The sequence below is a fragment of the Mustela putorius genome, unplaced genomic scaffold, assembly GCF_011764305.1.
Source record: "Mustela putorius furo isolate JIRA1106 unplaced genomic scaffold, ASM1176430v1.1 tig00003899_pilon_pilon_pilon, whole genome shotgun sequence".
Classification (NCBI taxonomy): domain Eukaryota; kingdom Metazoa; phylum Chordata; class Mammalia; order Carnivora; family Mustelidae; genus Mustela; species Mustela putorius.
The window spans coordinates 14,908,767-14,928,917 of record NW_025422048.1 but is presented as its reverse complement, the minus strand read 5'-3'; the positions used below and the strand labels follow the sequence as shown (position 1 = coordinate 14,928,917).

General features: G+C 42.5%; 1 non-coding gene across 1 annotated transcript; it reads right to left on the bottom strand.

Moving 5' to 3' along the window:
* Positions 1-13,665: 13,665 nt before the first annotated feature.
* LOC123388505 lies at positions 13,666-13,772 on the bottom strand. Its single transcript, XR_006603002.1, has one exon. It is a non-coding gene; the product is annotated as a U6 spliceosomal RNA (small nuclear RNA).
* Positions 13,773-20,151: the final 6,379 nt, after the last annotated feature.

The window sequence follows — 20,151 nt, the reverse complement described above, 5'->3', positions numbered from 1 at the left end:
GACTGGGAAGTCCAAGATTAAGGCACTGGAAGAGTTGGTGTCTGGTGAGATCCCACTTCCTGCTTCATAAATGGCCATCTTCTGGCTATGTCCTTCCATGGCTAAAGGCTGAGAGGGCTCTCTGGGGGTGTGTGATAAAGACATAGATCCCATTCCCGAGGGCTGCAGCTCATGACCTACCCTCCTCCCAAAGGTCTTATCTTCTAATACAATCACATTGAGGGTTAGGATTCCAACATATGCATTCTGAGGGGGACACACACACATTCAGTCTGTAGCATCTCCTGATTATGAAAATGCCATAGAACCTTTCTGTGTTACTGTGGGCCGTACTCAGTAGACTTCCATCCCAGACAGTGGAGCCTCACCACAGTGGCTATCTGGGCTCTGTCTACTCAGAACAATGCTCCCCTTCTGGGAAATGCTCTCTTCTCTGCTCCAGCCATGCACCGGAAGCACTACAGCTACGTTGTTAGAGAACTCTGTTACCTGGACACAGGGATTGATATAGATAGACACGGGCACCTGATCCAAGGTAGGCCGATCCTTCCTAGGATCTTTTAATACTTGTCATTAGAAAGAGGGAGAAGAAATTCTTCTCTTGCAGAAACTCTGGGAGGTATGAGCACAGAAGTGGCCAGCTTCCCTATGTCCAGCACTGTGGAAGAAATTTTCTGAGAATGAAGCTGACTGTCAGAGAGGCAGAGATGGCAGTCAGAAAAAGAAAGGGGGAGGCAAAGGGCAAGAGAGCGAATCCTGTCAGTTATTTGGGTCCTTCGTTCCAGTTGTATCTGCCCTTCCCATGGCTTGATTATGTGAATGAGTAGGTCTCTCTTTTTTGTATAAGCAAAATTCCAGCTGGGGTTAAGTCACTGGCAACCACAAGAATCTTGAGTTAATATACACATGGAACACGCTACTAGCTCTGGAAATGAGTGAAGAGCCTTAAGCCTTCACGTACCTTCTGCTCAAGACAAGGTATTTTCCTTTTCAAACCACTTTACTGAGGTATGATTCACATATGAAGAGCTATACTTTAAATATCAACATATAAAACTTGATGAGTTTGGAGATAAGTATACACCTGTGAAACAAGCATCATAATCTTTTTGTAAGCTTATTTAAGTCATCTCTACACTCAATGTGGGGCTCAAACTCATGTGATCAAGAATCACATGCTCTTCCAACTGAGCCAGCGAGACGCCCTTTATAATCTTTGACATAAACATATCCATCGCCTTCAAAGGCTCCTCCTACCCTCTTTATTTTTATCATGATCACCATCATCACCACCACCATCATCATCATTATTTTGTGATAAGAACACTTAAACACAAGATCTATCCTCTTAGGCAAAATTTCAGTGTACAATACAGCATTGTTAACTATAAGCACCATGCTGGACCATAGATCTCTAGGACTTACACATCTTACAACTGAAACTTAGTACCCTTTGACTAATATCTCCCTGTTTCACCAGCCCCCAGCTCCTGGCAACCAACATTCTACTCTCTGCTTCTAAGAGTTTGACTATTTTAGATTCCTCATTTAAGTGGGATCATATAGCATTTGTCCTTCTGTGTGTCTGGCTTTTTTTCACTTTCCATAGTGCTTTCCAGGTTCATGAGACAAGGCATTTACTACTCAAGGGACTTTGCTCTAAACTCAAGAACATCCACTCCTTCTCCCATGGCAATAAAAGAGGTTGGGGAGGGTGTAAAAGGAAAGAGAAGGAGCTGACTTGCACATGAAAAGGGCTTTACAGATCACATGGTCAAGCCCTCATTGCACAGTTGGGGAAATGGGGCTCCAGAGAGGGGATGAGATGATGTTCCCAAAGTCACACAGTAAACCAGCAACATAGCCAGAACTAGATTCTGGTCTTGTTCATTTCTTCTAACTCATTAGTTTTCCATCAGTTCCCCAATGTGAAATTATATAAAGGAAATTGCAGGGCATTTAAAAAAAAAAAAACCACACTTTGTTTTCTTCACAGAGTATACATCAACCTCTGCTCCCACTCATTCTGTCCTTTCAAGTTAATGATTTCAGAAAATGTCAGGAATTTCAGTTGATGTACCTGCTGGAGAGAATGGCCATGACACTTAAAATTTTAGCTCTGCAAACTACTTTGACTCATATTCAATTCTCAGCTTCAGCATGAAAGTCTAATGAAAGATGAGGTCCTTAGCCTTTTTATGTTTCCTCTTATAAAACTTCTGCTGTATTTGGCCTTTAAAAGAATGATGCAACCAGCTTTCATTTTGATAATTGCATCCTCAAGACTTCCACAAACTGATGAAATTGTTATGGCTGTGGAAGTTTCCTGCAGCCATTAAGAAAGTATAATAGGGGGCGCGTGGGTGGCTCGGTTGTTGAGTGCCTGCCTTCAACTCAGGTCATGATCTCAGGGTCCTGGGATAGGGCCCCACAGTGGGCTCTCTGCTCAGCAGGGAGCCTGTTTCCCCTGCCCCTCTCTGCCTACTTGTGATCTCTGTCTGTCAAATAAATAAATAAAATTCTTTTTTAAAAAAAGAAAGCATAATAGGTATTTTGCAAATGATGATGAGATTCACATCATTGTCAGGCCCTTAAATAATTCTTCAGAGGGAAATGTGTGCAAGTAAGCTATTGCTTGTTATCCATCAGTTCGTTGGCCAATCAATTAATCACTGAGTGCCTAGTAGGTACCCAGTGTTGCTCAAGTTGTGGAATAAAACAAGTAAGGCCTCTGAGACCCTTAAAATACATTTCTGTAGATATGTTTCCTGTTCTATTCTTTTAAGGTTTATTTATTTATGTTGTAGGGGGAGGGGCAGAGGGAGAGGGAAGGATCAAGTAGACTTGGTGCTGAGCGTGTGAGCCCGACGTGGGCTGGGGCTCTACACAGGGCTCAATTTCACGATCCTGAGATCATGATCTGAGCCCAAACCAAGAGTCAGATGTTTAACCCACTGTACCACCCAGGCGCCCCAATATGTTTTCCATTGTAAACATGCAGGAGCTTTCCCATGGTGGCTGACTCTTCTTACAATAGGGAGCTATACCATAGACTGGAAAGAACCCAGGCTTTGGAATCAAGTGGTGGTGGAATTGAAATAACTTCACCAACTGTGCAAACCTGGACAAGTTGCAGCCCACCGCTGTCCCTCATTCTCTTCATCTGTAAAGTTATTGTAATTAATAATATATGTATTAATCATGTTATTGATAAGTACCATTAGCATTTTAATTAATAGCAAATAATTCATGCTGTCAATTAGTATTTAACTTAACATCATTAATCAAGGCTAATATTATTAATCAGTATTGTTACTAATATTAACATTAATAATTAATATTAACATTAACTGATATTGATGTTGGTATTTATTATAAGAAAGAATTTATTAGTCTAGCAATTATACCTACCCTTCAGGGTTGTTCTGATGATGAAACGACCATTGACTTGGCATATAGTAAGTACTCAATAAGTTCTAATGGGTATTACGAAGAATGATACGTGTTTGTGTCCAGTTGTTCACGGAAGTGTGACAACTCAGGAAAACAGGCAGTACAGTGTAGCAATCAAGAGCATGAGCTCCTGAGTCTGCCAGAATTGGGGTTCAGTCCCCGCCATACCTCTCTCACTGGCTATGTGACCTTGGACAGACCACTAAACTCCTCAGATCTCAGCATTCTTTTTTTTTAAAGATCTTATTTATTTATTTGACAGAGAGAGAGAGAGAGATCACAAGTAGACAGAGAGGCAGGCAGAGAGAGAGAAAAGAGGAAGCAGGCTCCCCGCTGAGCAGAGAGCCTGATGTGGGACTTGATCCCAGGACCCTGAGATTATGACCTGAGCCGAAGGCAGAGGCTTTAACCCACTGAGCCACCCAGGTACCCCAGATTTCAGTGTTCTTGTCCTTGGATGGAAATAACAGAAGGATAGAATCTACCCCAAAGCTGTTGGCACCGTTTAGTAAGATGCCACCCGGAAAAAAATGGAGCACAGAGCGTCCGCTCGAGGGTGAAGTTGTCCACATCCGTGTTGAAGAGACACCATGGCCTGCTACCAAATCCCTGTTATTTAGATGTCATTAGATGTCATTTCCTTTCCAACAATCACAGGTAGGAACAACTGAGCCACTCATTTCATCTGCTTTTTGTCATGAGGGTCTGAAATAGCAGTACAAAAATAGACTTAAGGATACTTTCTAAAAAGCACTTAAAGATTTTCAAGATGATACACTGCATTCCCAGCAGCCGAACATTTTTTCAGAACAAGAGAGCCAGATCTTCACTACTCTAGTGTCTGGGGGACTTTGAGAGAAGAGACACACTGTCAATACACAGAAATGTTCACAATGAAGGGACGTTAGTCCTTCAGGCACTCTGAGATGGAACACAAGTACTATTTCATCACAAACATCCAACGGCTCATATAGTTCTAGAGGAAAGATAAGGCGGTCCAAAGATCGCACTCTTTCAGATGCATTTTGTAAAAAATAATAATAATAAGATGAATTTAAACATTGTCACTGCGTTAAAATTCTTAACATTGATTTTCCTAAAATACGTCCGTCTTTTAAACAAACAAAAAAAAAGATGGCGCTGGATGCAGCATCAGGGAGGAAAGAGAAGAAGAAAAGCTGTTATTGACTATCAGTCACATGATACAGTCTCGCTTAACCCTCCCATTGCCCATGTTATCCCCATGTTGCTGGGGAGAAAACAGGCCCAGCAACAGGGCAGACCTTGTTCTAGAGCACACGGGGAAGCAGAGATTTGAACATGGGTCTATTTAATTTCAAACAGCATACTCACTCCACACCTGACCCTTGCACTGCCCGCTATGACTTCAGTGCTCTTGAACATGTCATTCCGTTTATCTGTCTTGTTGCTTAGGTTGCCTTTGGCTTCATATAGTAGAGTAACTAACACCCGTTTAAACAATACATTTAATTTTCTCATATAATAATAATTTTGGAAACAGGTGGTTCTAGAGAAGGGACTGCAGCTCAAGCCCTCAGTTCTGTCTTTCCACTCTGTCACCTTCAGTGGGAAAGCAAAGTCTTCCATCCAGCACTGTACAAAGCAGCTCCACACATCACACAAGCAACTTCCAGAAGCAGGAAGTGAGTGGGAGGAGGAGACTTTCTGTATGCTTCTTTCTTTGATCAGAGAGGAAAACCTTTCTCAGAAGCCTCCCTCCAAACCCGTCAGTGGACTTCTCCTTTGTGTCACTGACCGATCTAGGCCACATGACCAGCCATAAAGGTGGCAAGAGACGTGGGATCACCATGCTTGGCTTGGAGCAGTAATGACAGTGGCCAGGGACACCTTCCGTGAGATCAAGAGCTCTTGGCTTGAAGGCCTGAGAGTCAGGGTTCTGCTGTCAAGAAAGACCTGGAGGTAGGAAGGCCAATGAGCAGTAACCAACATGGTCTGACTTGGGCCTCCATTGCCTTTTCAACCAGTGAGAAAGTTGCTCTGGGCCACCTCTCAATGAGATGGAGGAGAAGGCTCTAGTGCAGTTAAAAAAACACCCCCCCCAACCTGAGACAGATAAAAACACACCAATGAACATATGCACTGTCCACTCAAGTTCTTTCTCTATCCCTCAAACTACACTGATCTTCTATAAGTCCTTTTTCCCCACCAAAGCTGCACTGGAAATTCCTTTTAAACTGGTTTGTGAAGATGGTCATCCTAGGGGCGGGAGCGGATAGATAGGACCTTGTCCTTCCTTGGACTCCCTCCTCCCCCGACCCTATCATCCTAACATCTGATACCAGTGAAATTGTCCCCTGCAGTAGCATAATGGATAGACCCAGAAGAAATCGGTTTTCTGCTTGCTTTCTAAGTGAATTTTATTTGACCACAGGTCTATCCCAAAAGAAAATTTTTCTACCACATTTTGTATTGTGCTAAAAAAAGATCAGCAGTTGTCACATTTTCTTTAAAAGTGACTGTCAGATTAAATCTTGTAACAGCTTAGTGACTTTAAACACCTCCCCAGAATGGTTAAGGGATGTGCACTATGGTAAGAATTCTCATTTATTATTTTGTATTCAGTATTTTACCATCAGCCTCTTACCCCGGGGAAATGCTGAAACTGAATACTTGTCAAAATATAGCCTTTCTAAAATTGCGGTGCCGCAAAAACTGTATTTGCACTGTAACTCAGATTCTTGATAACACTATCTTTCTTCCCACGATGTAGAAAATTTCCTTTCCTTTCTTTACGGGAAATGTTCTTGTTTTTCCACAGGTTTTTTTCAAAAGGCTTATAGCAGACCCTTTTTACCTCTCCAGTGATAGTGATTCGGTCATTTCGACCTTTTTCTCTAGTCCTTTTAATTGCTTCTTGAGCTGGGGAAAAATATGGAGTGTCTGACTCTTCTTTTTTATTAAAGATTTTATTTATTTGACAGACAGAGATCACAATTAGACAGAGAAGCAGGCCGAGAGAGGGGGAAGCAGGCTCCCCGCTGAGCAGAGACCCAATGTGGGGCTCGATCCCAGGACCCTGAGATCATGACCTGAACTGAAGGCAGAGGCTTTAACCCACTGAGCCCCCCAGGTGCCCCAAGTGTCTGACTCTTCTGAGCAAGCACCCCAACTATTTCTTCGAGTAAAATGAAGAGGCAGCAAGCAATTACCTTGTGAGTCCGATCCGTCCTCACTGTGGATACTCACTCTGGAGCAATTTACCCCAGCTTGGTCTCGACAGCCTTGGAAAGAGGAAAGGCCAAAAAGTATGTGAGTTAGGACCAAGTTACCCCTTTATCTGGCCTTGACTGTGCTTTCATTCGCTCAGTCACAATCAGTAGCTGGACCCTTCCTGTGTGCCAGGCGCCGACCCTTCCGTGCACTGAGGAAACAGCAACAAAGAACACAAAGTTCTCTGCCCTCCAGAAGTTCATACCCACCCTGTGCTGGGCAAAATTAACATCCTCCAGTGATCCCGGGAGCTCAGTTGCAGCCCGGATCACTGGAATAATCGTTTGTAATGTTTGATGTGTAGAGGTTAAAAGATGCAAAATGCTAGTATTTAATTTTTTTTTTTAACCTACAGAAATGAGAATTTCAGAAGGTTGGAGCTATCATTATCACATGAAATACTCATACGGATTCTATAAGGTCGGTAATCCATCCTCTCCACTTTACATATGGGGAAGGGAGGCTAGGAGAAGTTCAGTAATGTAGGCACTTGGCACAGCTGGGTTTTGAAGACAGATCTGTTTGATTCAGAAGCCAGAGCTCCTAGCCTCTACCCTACACTGCCCACCTAAGTTAGGGTCGCTACCTCCAACCACGCTGTTTCTCGCAGCAAGGACCACATTGTCCGTTATTGATATATTCACTTAAAAGCAGAAATCTGGAATTCACAAACTTAGCAGTTCTAATGAAATCAATTCTACAGATACGTATTGCCTAGCCTGGATCTGAAGCGTCCAAAAAATTCATGCGAAATTTCTTACAGATTTGAAAAGTTATTTTGAAAACAGTCTCCTTGGATGTTTGAAATCAAATGATTGGAAGAATGGAGGCTATTATAAAATACGTGCTTAATCTAAAAGCAGGATATTCGGGTCACATCCCTGGTCCTTCCCTACAAGTTGATGTCCCTGTCATACAGCTTATGTCTGATGATATATCGCTATATTCTCAGGCCACCTGGTTAAGGAAGGTCAAGGTCTTTTTTTTTTTAACTCTTCCTCTTTCATCTTTTGACGATATCCTCTAACAAATTTTTTTAAAGATTTTATTTATTTATTTGATATATAGAGAGAGACAGTGAGAGAGGGAACACAAGCAGGGGGAGTGGAAGAGGGAGAAGCAGGCATCCTGTTGAGCAGGGAGCCCAATGCGGGGCTTGATCCCAGGCCCCTGGGATCATGACCTGAGCCAGAGGCAGATGTTTAACAACTGGGCCACTCAGGCGCCTCTCCACTAATAAATTAATCAACAAAGCCTAATAGTGCTACAAAGCTCATCTCTTAAATCCAATATTACATCTCCCCTTGCTACTGTTCAGCAGTATGAAGGCAGAGCAGAAGATGACACCGAGGGTCCAGATGCACCCATGTTTTTGTTCACCCAGAAACATGTGCAACAAAAATGCTGCAACAAGAATGCGGGGCTTCTTTTTTTGCAAAGATTTTTTATTTTTATGAGGGAGGGGAAAGGGCAGAGGGAGAGGGAGAAAGAGTCTCAAGCCGACTCTGAGCTGAGACACCCCAAGAAGGCAGGGTCTCTTGACCTTGTTCTACTTGTTGGTCCTGAGTCCATGTGACGCTCAGAACATCAAGGGAGTGTGGCCGTCCCCTTGGAATCCTTGACAGCAGAATCCCCATGAGAAAACCTGAAAGACTAAACTCAATAGAAATTTGAAAATAAAGTTGCCTGCATGGGAGGCTCCTCAGTGGAGGCTGGATGCCGGCTGCTCTGTGGACGTACCATGAAAGGTCAAATATCGGATGAGTGCAGAAATGAGATCAGGGGAAAAGTTAAAGAGGCTCATTCATCAGACCTCAGTATCTTCCCCCCCAGCCTCCCCTGACCATATGTGTTAGTTTCCTAGGATTGCCACAATAAATTACCACAAAATAGTGGCTTGAAACCACAGAAATGGATTCAATTTTTGCCTCCATTATTGCATATCTGTCTTCCGTGTGGGTCTGTGTCTTCACATGACCTTCTTATAAAGATGCCACTCATGGGCTTTAGGCATCCCCCCCAATCCACTATGACCTCATCTTAATTATTTTTAAAGATTTTATTTATTTGTTTGACAGAGAGATCACAAGTAGGCAGAGAGGCAGGCAGAGAGAGAGAGGAGGAGGAAGCAGGCTCCCTGCCGAGCAGAGATCCTGGTGGGGGGCTGGATCCCGGGGTGCTTGATAGGACGACCAGTCTCTTCTGTAACTTTTTCTTCCTAGGGGAAAACAAAGAAAAACAAAACTCCAGTTTTAAAGGGAATGTATGCAATAGCAGAATCTGAATGGAATGTTTTTGGGTGCTATTTTGTTTTTGGTTTTTGTTTGTTTGTTTTTTAGATTTTATTACTTATTTATTTGACAGAGATCACAAGTAGGCAGAGAGAGAGAGAGGGGGAAGCAGGCTCCCCACTGAGCAGAGGTCTGATGCAGGACCCTGGGATCATGACCTGAGCCGAAGGCAGCAGCTTAACCTACTGAGCCACCCAGGTGCCTGGGTGCTATGTTTTAAGCTCCCCCTTTCTTGGAAAAAACAGAAGTGGAAAATGTGTTCACAGCTCCCCATTAATAGATGGTGTAAGTGATTGGTCTCTGATTCTTACTGGAGTCAACTAGTTCATTCTCAAGACATCTTGGTGTTGCCCACCTCCCAACCTTTTGCCTTTCTACCAAACTACATATTAACATACCAACCAGCTTCCAGCAACATCAGCTGGCTAATCATTGTAATTTCAAAGAAAACATAGATGATCTTGTCAACTTGGGCAAAGACTCTTGGAAGCAAATACCATGACACTGTTCAATTATTGAATCAAATAATCATAATATTACCCATTATCAACACAATTTGTGACCATCTTATTCACATGGCCATTGGTTAGGACTGTTAGAAATGCTACAGATTGAAACCAGCAGATCTGGATTCTCTGAACAGGCTACAAATTCCAGGGCTTTCCCATTCTGTGACTCCTCAGAAGGGGGCCTCATTCACAGTGAAGCTTGCCCACTGCAGAGTGGACAAAGACAGCCCAGCTCTGCTTCTCAAGGAGCAAAGACTTCTTACCGTTACCATTACTTTCATCTTTGAAATGGAAACTTCAAGATCATCTGGAGAGCTTTCTTCTTTCTGCTCAGGATTGTCTGTTTTGTTCCCTTCACGGTAACATAAAAGCCTCTCACCGTATCCCAAGGACAAGGCTGAATGAGATGCAAGGAACTGTTGAAATCCTCATGTTTGCTCAATTTCTGGTGTGGAGGGAAAATTCTATTGCCTATCAGCCATATTTTTAAAAATTAAGCATGTCCGGTCTGTTCTTCACAAATTTACCAATCAGATAAATCCTTCACCAAATAAGAGCTTACTAGTAATTCCTGGGGAAAGATTTGCATTGACCGATATTTCAAATCTATTTCATCCCTGTCACCTAACACATCATTTTGTGCAAAAATAAGCCAATCAGAAAGAACTTCAGAAGGTTATTTGTTGTTGGTTTATAATTATTTATGTCATTGAATGGAAAGACAGTTTTTAAAATTTTATTTTTTTATTAATTTATTTATTTTCAGGATAACAGTATTCATTATTTTTGCACCACACCCAGTGCTCCATGCAATCCGTGCCCTCTCCAATACCCACCACCTGGTACCCCAACCTCCCACCCCCCGCCACTTCAAACCCCTCAGATTGTTTTTCAGAGTCCATAGTCTCTCATGATTCACCTCCCCTTCCAATTTACCCCAACTCCCTTCTCCTCTCTAACTCCCCATGTCCTCCATGCTATTTGTTATGCTCCACAAATAAGTGAAACCATATTATACTTGACTCTCTCTGCTTGACTTATTTCACTCAGCATAATCTCTTCCAGTCCGGTCCATGTTGCTACAAAAGTTGGGTATTCATCCTTCCTGATGGAGGCATAATACTCCATAGTGTATATGGACCACATTTTCCTTATCCATTCGTCCATTGAAGGACATCTTGGTTCTTTCCATAGTTTGGCAACTGGAAAGACATTTTTTTTTGTTGTGACACAAATCCAAATATCCCCATTCTGCACCCCTACCTCAACTGTGTGCCTCAAACAACAAGAGAACTCATAAAGAAGCGCCTAGCAGGACTCAGATTGACCTACTCTGTTTCTAAAGCACGAGTATACATGATAAACATAATGATGGAAGTCAAGGCAGCATGGGTGTGGCTTACTCCAACCCTTTTCATTGGTCTTTAAATAAACACATGTGTTTACTACCCTTCCACTTTGGAAAACTTTTTTTTCTGTCATTTGCTGTATGGGGGAAATGTAGCTTCGTGAAACACTTTTTCCTACAAAGTGTGAGCTTACAAAACAATACAAATGTCTAATGATGTGTGCGGGTGTGTTCGCTTGATTGTTTTTTTTTTTCATCTTTATGGAAGCATAATTGACAATTAAATTGTAGTATATTTAAAGTGTAGGGGTCTTGGGTGGCTCAGTTAGTTAAGCATCTGCCTTTGGCTCAGGTCATGATCCCCGGGGTCCTGGGATCGAGTCCTGCATCGGGCCCCCCGCTCAGTGGGGTGTCTGCTTCTCCCTTTATCCCTTTCCCTGTCCTCTCCCTCCCAAGTAAATAAATAAATAAAATCTTAAAAAAATAGTGTACAACATGGAGGTTGGATACACTGTGAAAGGAGTCTCACTATCAGATTAATTAATGCATTCATCACCTCACAGTGATTTTTTTTTTTTTTTGCAAGAATGCTTAAGTTTTACTCTCAGCAAATTTCAGTGATACAATACAGTATTATCAGCTAGGTAGCATGTTATACATTAGATCTTCAGAACTGTTTCCTTCTTTCTTTTTTTTTTTTTTTAGAACTACTTCATCTTATAACTGGAAGTTTGTATCCCTTTCCTAGCCCCTTTCAATTTCCCCACTTCCCAGTTCCTGGCAACCCCCAGTTCTACTCTCTGTTCCTATGAATTTGACTTTTTTCTTTTTCTTTCTTCATTTTAGACTTCACATATTAGCGATATCCTGTAATATTTATCCATGTTGTAAATGACACAATTTCCTTCTTTTTAAAGACTGAATCAAATTCCATTTTATCTGTACATATACCACGTTTTCTTATGCCTTCATCCATCAACAGGTACTTGTTTCCACACCTTGGTTATTGTAAATAATGCTGCAATGAACATGGGAGTACAGATATCTCCTCTAGATAATGGTTTCATTTCCTTTGGATATGTACTTGGTAAGAAGGATCGCTGGATCACATCGTAGTTCTATTAACTTTTTGAGGAGACTCCATCTTGTTTCCCACAGTGGTTGTACCAATTTGCATTCCCACCAACAGTGCATGAGGATCATTTTTTTCTCCATAACCTCTCCAGTATTTGTGGGGTTTTTGTGGGGTTTTTTGGTCTCTTTGATAATAACCATCCTAACCAGTGTTAGAGGTAGAATCTCACTGTTGTTTGGATTTTCATTTCCCTGATGATGAGTGATGTTGAGCATCTTTTCATGTGCCTGTTGGCCATCTGGATGTCTTCTTTGGAAAAATGCCTATTCAGGTCCTTTTCCATTTTTAAATTGGGTTATATGTTTTTTTCGTTTTTGTTTCTGTTACTGGGTTGTATGTGTTCCTTGTGTATTTTGGGTATTAACCCTTTATCAGGTATGTGGTTTGCCAATATTATCTCCCATTCTGTAGGTTGCCTTTTCATCCTGTTGAATGTCTCCTTTGCTGTGCAAAAGCTTTTTAGTTTGATGTAGTCCCATTTGTTTATTTTTGCTTTTGCTGTAAAAAAAAAAAATTATTTCCAAGACCAATGTCAAGGAGCTTATTCTCCTATGTTTTCTTCTTGGGGTTTTATGGTTTCAGATCTTATGGCCAAGTCTTTAACCCATTTTGAGTTGGTTTTTGTGTGTGCTCTAAGACGGGGGTCGAGTTCCATTCTTTTGCATGTAGCTGTCTAGTTTTCCCAACACAATTTACTGAGGAATCTGTCCTTTTCCCCATTGCGTAGTCTTAACTCCTTTGTTAATTAATTGTTAATTAAAAATTAATTGACCATAGATGCATGGGTTTATTTCTGCACTCTGCATTCTGTTCTATCGAACTACGTGGCTGTCTCTATGCCAGGACCATATGCTTTTGACTACGAAAGCTTTGTAATACAGTTTGAAATCAGGAAGTGTGCTGCTTCCAGCTTCCCTCTTTTTTCTAAAAATTGCTTTAGCTATTCAGAGTCTTTTGTGGTTTCATACAAATTTGAGGATCATTTGTTCTGGTTTTGTGAAAAATACCATTGGAATCTTGATAAGAATTACACTGACTCTGTAGATTGCTTTGGATGGTATAGACATTGGAACAATATTAAGTCTTCTAATCCATGAGCACAGAACATCTTTCCATTTATTTGTGTCTTCTTTATTTTCTTTCATCAGTGTCTTACTGTTCTCCGTGTACAGATCTTTTACCTCTTTGGTTACATTTATTCCTATGTATTTTATTCTTTTTGATGTTATAAATGGTATTGTTTTATTTTTTGAGGTATTTTAGAATGCTTTATTATTTTTCTATTTTAAAAAAATATAGAGGGGCACCTGGGTAGCTCAGTGGGTTAAGCCTCTGTCTTCAGCTCAGGTCATGATCTCAGAGTCCTGGAATCAAACCCCGCATCGGGCTCTCTGCTCAGCAGGGAGCCTGCCCCCCCCCCACTGTCTGCCTCTCTGCCGACTTGTGATCTCTGTGTGTCAAATAAATAAATAAAATCTTTAAAAAATATATAGAGAATGCGGGAGCCTGGGTGACTCAGTCGTTAAGCGTCTGCCTTCAGCTCAGGACATGGTCCTGGGGTCCTGGGATCGAGCCCCGCATCGGGAAACCTGCTTCCCCCTCTCCCACTCCCCCTACTTCTGTTCCGTCTTTCACTGTGTCTCTCTCTGTCAAACAAATAAATAAAATATTTTTTAAAAATATACAGATTGCTTCATGAATTTACATGTCATCTTTGCACAGGGTTCATGCTAATCTTCTCTGTATCGTTCTAATTTAAGCATAAGTGCTGCCGAAGCAAGCGCCGTGGTATTGTCGTCTTAATTTCTCTTTCTGATATTGGCTCAGGTCATGATCTCAGGTTTGTAAGATGGAACCCCACCTCGCACCAGGCTCTGCGCTCAGTGGGGAGTCTGCTGAAGTTTCTCTCTCCCTCTGCCTGCCGCACTCTCACTCTCTCCCTAAAATCAATAAAGAAATCTTGAAAAAAAAACGACTGCCTTTTATATGTTGACTTTGTATCCTACCTTATTAAACTTCTTTATTATTTCTGACAGTTTTTTTGACTATGGTCCTTAGGGTTTTCGATGTTTAATATCATGTTGTCTACAAATATACACAATTTTTTTTCTTCACTTACAATTTTGCTTCTTACTACTTCTTCAGATGCCTCTTACCTCTTTTTCTTGCTTGACTGTTCTGGCTAAGACTGCCAGCACTGTGTTGAATAAAAGTGGCAGGAATAGGCACCTGCATCAGAATTACCTGTGATAGTGCTTTAAAAAAAATACAGATTTCTGGGCCCCTTCAATTCCTTTTCTCTTTCTGCACATTGGTGTGCCCCAGATTCAACTTCTGCTGTCTACCTTGACTGACTTTCCTGTTACTATTCTAACTTCTTTAGTCTATTCTCAACACAGCAGTCAGAGTGATCCTTTAAAACTCTTAGGTTAGATCCTGCCTCTCTTCTCTCCTCAAAACTTTCCAGTGTCTGCAGTCACAGGGTCCCTCCTCCAGAGTTCAGTTCTCATGGGGCTTCTGGACTGTTCTTTTCTCTCCTTGCACCTTTATGCCAAGGAGTCACTTCCCCCTACCTCAACACTGTTACTTCTGTGACCTTGTCTCTTATTGTCCTCCCCCTGGAGTCACTCTATTCCAGCCAGCAAGCCTCCTTGATGTTTCTCAGGTCTATTTCTGCCTCAGCCCTTTGGTTTTGGCCCAGATACCCACATTGATTATTGCCTCACTTTTTAAAGGACCCTGCCCAAATGTCACCTTCCCTGAGAGTCTTTCCTTTTCTATAAAATAGCAACCCTGTCTACACCCTGCAGGGCACTCCCCAGCTCTCTCACTCCATCCTATTTTCTCCATTTCATTACCTAGCGTATTATGGATCCATTGTTTCTTTACTACCTGTCTCCCTACACTAACATGTAAGCTCCAAAAAAGAAGAGATTTTTAAAAAATATTTTCTTTTTTTAAAAAAATACTTTATTTATATGACAGAGATAGAGAAAGCACAAAGAGGGGGAGTGGCAGGCAGAGGGAGACGGAAAAGCAGGCTCCCCGCTGAGCAGGGAGCTCCATCCCAGGACCCTAGGATCACGACCCCAGACAAAGGCAGATGCTTAACCAACTCAGCCACCCAGGAACTTGAAAAGGAAGAGTTTTTTTTTTCTTTCCCACAGCTCCAGCCCTGGTGTCTAGCATGGCACACAGGAGACCCTAAAAAAAGTTTTTTGAATAAATGAATGAATGACCCATATATAGGCATGTAAATGCCAAGATCAAGATGGATATGCACTAAATTGGTCATAGGGGTACCTCTGGGGGGTGTGATTATGGAAAGGGGACTTTCATTTTTGACGTCAGCTTCTCTTCTGTTTGAATTTGTATAGCAAACATACATTAACCTTGGATTACAAAAATAGAAATAATAGGGATTTTGAAAAGAAAATGAGCTTTCAAGGGCCAAAAAGCTGCTTAGGAGATTAGGTTGGGCAGCAGGTGGCAGGGTTGATTCAACTTGTGCTTGGCTCTGCCATGCTGGTGTGCCTCGGAGCCCACAGGCACGCTGGCTTGTGCTGGTGGAATGCCAGGGACCATGATGTGAACAGAGCAAGCAAGGCTTCAATGAACACACAGCGCCATGTGATCAGTGGCATATCTGGATGTGGGGTTACTGCAGATAGTTTTTCAGTCTTCTGTGCACTTTTGTGTATATTTTGATTTCTTTTCCAGCATGACATGTAGTATGTGTGGACTAGGGAAGAGAAAAGCATTTTACCTTTGGAAAAGAACATTTTAAAAGGTATCAAATCTTGCTTTCCACACCCCCCCCCGCCAAGCAGGAGGCTACCCTGGGGTTCAAACTTCAGAAGTTCCCTCCCTGTGCCAGCCTCAAGGGAAATGCTTTCAGCTAACTTTGGGTAAAGAAACTGGACATTCAGCCTTACCCATGTCAGTAGGCTGTGGGATCACAAGGAGTTTGGAGTCACTGTTTTGAGACTTCAATAAGTTCATGACTATAGTCCGTATGGGTCTCTATAGATGCATACTGAAAGAAGAAAATCCAGAAAAATAGTTTTATCAGTCCCTTTTCTCTTACCCACCTCCCCAAGTTTCTTTCTGCTTGATAACAGCTGCTTTCCCCAACAGGCATTTCAAAAACAGAAAACCAATGATTAATGAAAGGCACAGCTTTACAGGGCTGGGGTTGGAGTACTCCCATTGCCCACTGAGCCTGACCATCCCTCATGCCACTTGGTCTCCAGGATCTACATATGCATCTGACCTTGGGGTGAAGATTTTGTTGTTAGTGTCCCCCCACAATGCACCCACACCTACCACACACAGACACACATGTGTGTGCATGCACGTGGACACACACACACGTTTAGCCCTGGACAGGAAGCTCAGGATCTCTCCCAGTCTCTGGTCTGCTCCATTCACTTCTTTCTGTTGACTGATTTTCTCCTCACTTTTGCTCATACATGGTCCCTCACCTTTGACCCCATCCCGCATCTTTCTTAGAGCCTTTCAGTCTCAGATGGTGGCTCAGAGTCTCCGCGGCCCTCTACCCTATGCCCGAGAAAGGAATCTGATTGCTCAAGTTTATCTTCTGAAGCCAGGCCACGGAGTTCCACAGAGAGCATTGACCTTCCTATGAAACGGCCATCCTTGGTCCAATGCCCACCCATCCCGCTGTGATCAGACAACATAGGGAAGGGCTGGGTCCCACAGACATTTAGGCTCACAGAAGCAACATGCAGATTCTCTGTGGAAAAGCAGGCAAATTATTAGCATGTCTAGTACAGCAAGCCTGGAAACTGCGGTCTGATGCGAACCCAGACCAAAGGGCTCTGTCCACTGATAAGGACTTACAAATCCTACATAATATCCATGTGTCCCATCTATTCTCAGAGAATCCCAGAATCGTCAGGTCCAAAGGTTCATTCTGCCCACTGACACCTTGTCTTAGCCCCTACTCACTGGTCCCCACTCAGTCCCATCACTAAAAGAAAATGTAAATTCATGATGTGTTCAGCCATGCAAAGGAAGGAACTAGCGAACATGTTGTAACGGAGAGGAACCTTGAAAACGTGCTAAGGTAAAGAAGCCAGTCACAAAAGACCACACACTCTGTGATTCCGTTCGTGTGGAAGCCCAGGAGAGAGACATCTGTAGAGACAGGGAGAACACTGGTGGTTAAGCTTAAGATGGGTGGTGGGGAGTGGGGGAAGGGAAGTGAGAGCTAAAGGGCATGGAGTTTCTTTTTGAGGTTATGAAAATCCCACATTTCTAAGATGAACTCTGGCGACGGTTGCACCTCTCTCTGAACACACTAAAATTCACATCTCCCCAGAACTCAACAGGGCAGAACTGCGAACATCCCTTTTCTCGGACGGGTGAGAAATCGTTCAAGCGAAGGAGAAATATTAGACACTTTAACTTCCAATTAGTGTTGTCTCATCATGAGATGAGTCATGACACACACGGAGACACAAATCCCAACAGAGGTGGTCAAGCGTGGTAGTGAAACTCCACCCCAGAGCGCACAATTCTCTGCCACTACTTTTAAGAATAAAAGCATGAGGGGATAGGCGTGTGGGAGATAGCATTAGTCCTTCCCAAAGAGTGGTTACAGTGAACAGAACGATTGCTTTTACCCGTGGGAAGTGTTGCCTTTAGACGTGGGACAGACGGTGGCCAGGAGGGCAGAATTTCTTTCAGAAAGTGGAAAATGGCCCAACTCATTGGAATGACCAACGAGTGATTTTCCAAACCACAGCTGCACTTGTCGCACTTCAGGATATTATCTCCAAGTAATTTTAAAGATAAGCAGAGCAGCGCTGTGCTTCCAAAACTAATAGCAGAAAAGAAATAGAAGGAAAAGAGCAGGACAGACAGGGCGTATCATGGGGGGCACAACCAACTGTGGGGATAGCTTTGCCGAGTCTGACCTTCTGAAAGGTCAGTCTGTGTTCCTTAGCTCTCAATTTAGAAGTCTAGCGTCTCTGTTAGCAGTTTTTATTTTTTACTTATTTTTTAAACATTTTTAAAAAGATTTTATTTATCTATTTGAGAGAGAGACAGTGAGAGAGAGCACGAGAGGGAAGAAGGTCAGAGGAAGCAGACCTCCCTACGACCTGCCTGGGAAGCTGGGAGCCCAATTCAGGACTCAATCCTGGGACTCCAGGATCATGAACTGAGCCGAAGGCAGTTGCTTAGCCAACTGAGCCACCCAGGCACCCTCTGTTAATAAGTTTTTTTTTTTTAGATTATTTATTTATTTATTTGACAGAGAGAGAGCACAAGTAGGCAGAGAGGCAGGCAAAGAGAGAGAGAGAGGAAGAAGCAGGCTCCCTGCTGCGCAGAAAGCCTGATGTGGGGCTCCATCCCAGGACCCTGGGATCATGACCTGAGCTGAAGGCAGAGGCTTTAACCCACTGAGCCACCTAGGCGCCCCTGTTAGAAGTTTTTAAATGTGTTTAACTATTATATATCTTGTACTAACATAACATAATAAAAAAATAATAATAATAAAATAAAATGAGAACCTATCGCTATCACACAACACGGGCTCACAGAGAGCTCATACAAATAGCAAAGAGCAAAACACGGTTTCCACCTTTAGTTGGTGCTAAATAAACAAACAGCAAACAAACAACCAAGATGTGAGTCATAGCCTTTATTACACAATTTTAAAACAGGGAGATTGAATCACTTTAATTGACACTGAAAATTACAACAGAGAACAAGGTAAAGCAATTCATATTTATGGGCTTTTAAAAAAGATTTTATTAATTTATTTGTCAGAGAGGGAATGTGCACGTGTATAAGCGAGGAAGGGGCAGGCAGAAGAAGAAGCAGACTCTGCTCTGAACAAGGAGCCCGATGCAGGGCTCGATCCCAAGACCCTGAGATCATCACCCCAGCCGAAGGCAGAGGCTTAACCCACTGAGCCACCCAGGCGCCCCTAAATGTCTTTTCTTCCTCCCTCCCTTCCTCTTCTTTCTTTCTTTCTTTCTTTCTTTCTTTCTTTCTTTCTTTCTTTCTTTCTTTCTTTCCTGATTGCCCTGGCTAGAACCTACAGTACGAAGCTGAGCATAAACAGTGAGACCGGACATCCTTGTCTTGTTCCTTATTTCAAGGGAAATGTATTTAGTCTTTTGTCATTATTTATAATATTAGCTGTAAGTCTTTCATAGACTCCTTTTATCAGGATGAGGAAATTCCCTCTATTCATGGAATATTGAGTGTTTTTATCAAGAAATTGGTGAATTTTGTCACTTTTTTATGCATCTATTGAGATGACAAGCAGGGGGAGAGGGAGAGAGAGAAGCAGGCTTCCCGCCGAGCAGTGAGCCCGATGCAGGGCTTGATCACAGGACCCCAGGACTGTGACTTGAGGGGAAGGCAGACACTTCACCGACTGAGCCACACAGGCACTCTCATATTTAAGTTTTTGTATAAAATATGACATGTATCACAAAACATGTGGAAATGAGAACAGTGAGGCATTCTTAAAAACAAACAAACAAACAAAACTCCCCCGCAACATGCACTTGATACGAGGAATGACGTTTCCTGATCTCCATGTCAGATATAGTATGAAGTTTATTTCTTTTTTTGTTTCTATTATTTCCTAACTTGCTTTTGGCTACCCGATGATAAGAAAATCCTGTTTTACAAAGGCCTGTGTCCCAAAGGGAAGAATGCACACTGCACAACTGGCGGCATTTGGAAACTCTTAGAACACACTCCTCTAAGACTCGTGCATTATTTGACCTTCTAACGCTGTTTTCCTCCGAGTTTTCGAAGTGGGGCAGGGCTGGGCCACTCTCACTTTGAAGTGTTTTGGCTTCTTGCTCGTTCGATGCAGACACAGATTGAAGACATCAATCTCTGTTTCTGGTGTCAAACTTCTTCCTTTCTGTCACGAGCTCATAGGAAACGAGTGGTCGAAATACACCTGTTGAATAGACAAGACAAGAAAAATAACGGTGTCACAAAGCTGTGTCACCCCAGAGATGGTGTTAGTGCAGAATTAGTAAATCCTCGCCCAGCTTCCCTTTGCAGAGATTGAAGCTGACCTAGCCTCCAAAAGAAAGCAAGAAATTTTCCACTTCAAAGCTTCTGCCAACTCTTGGGGTAGGTGGCTCTGTGGTTGGTTTACTTCTT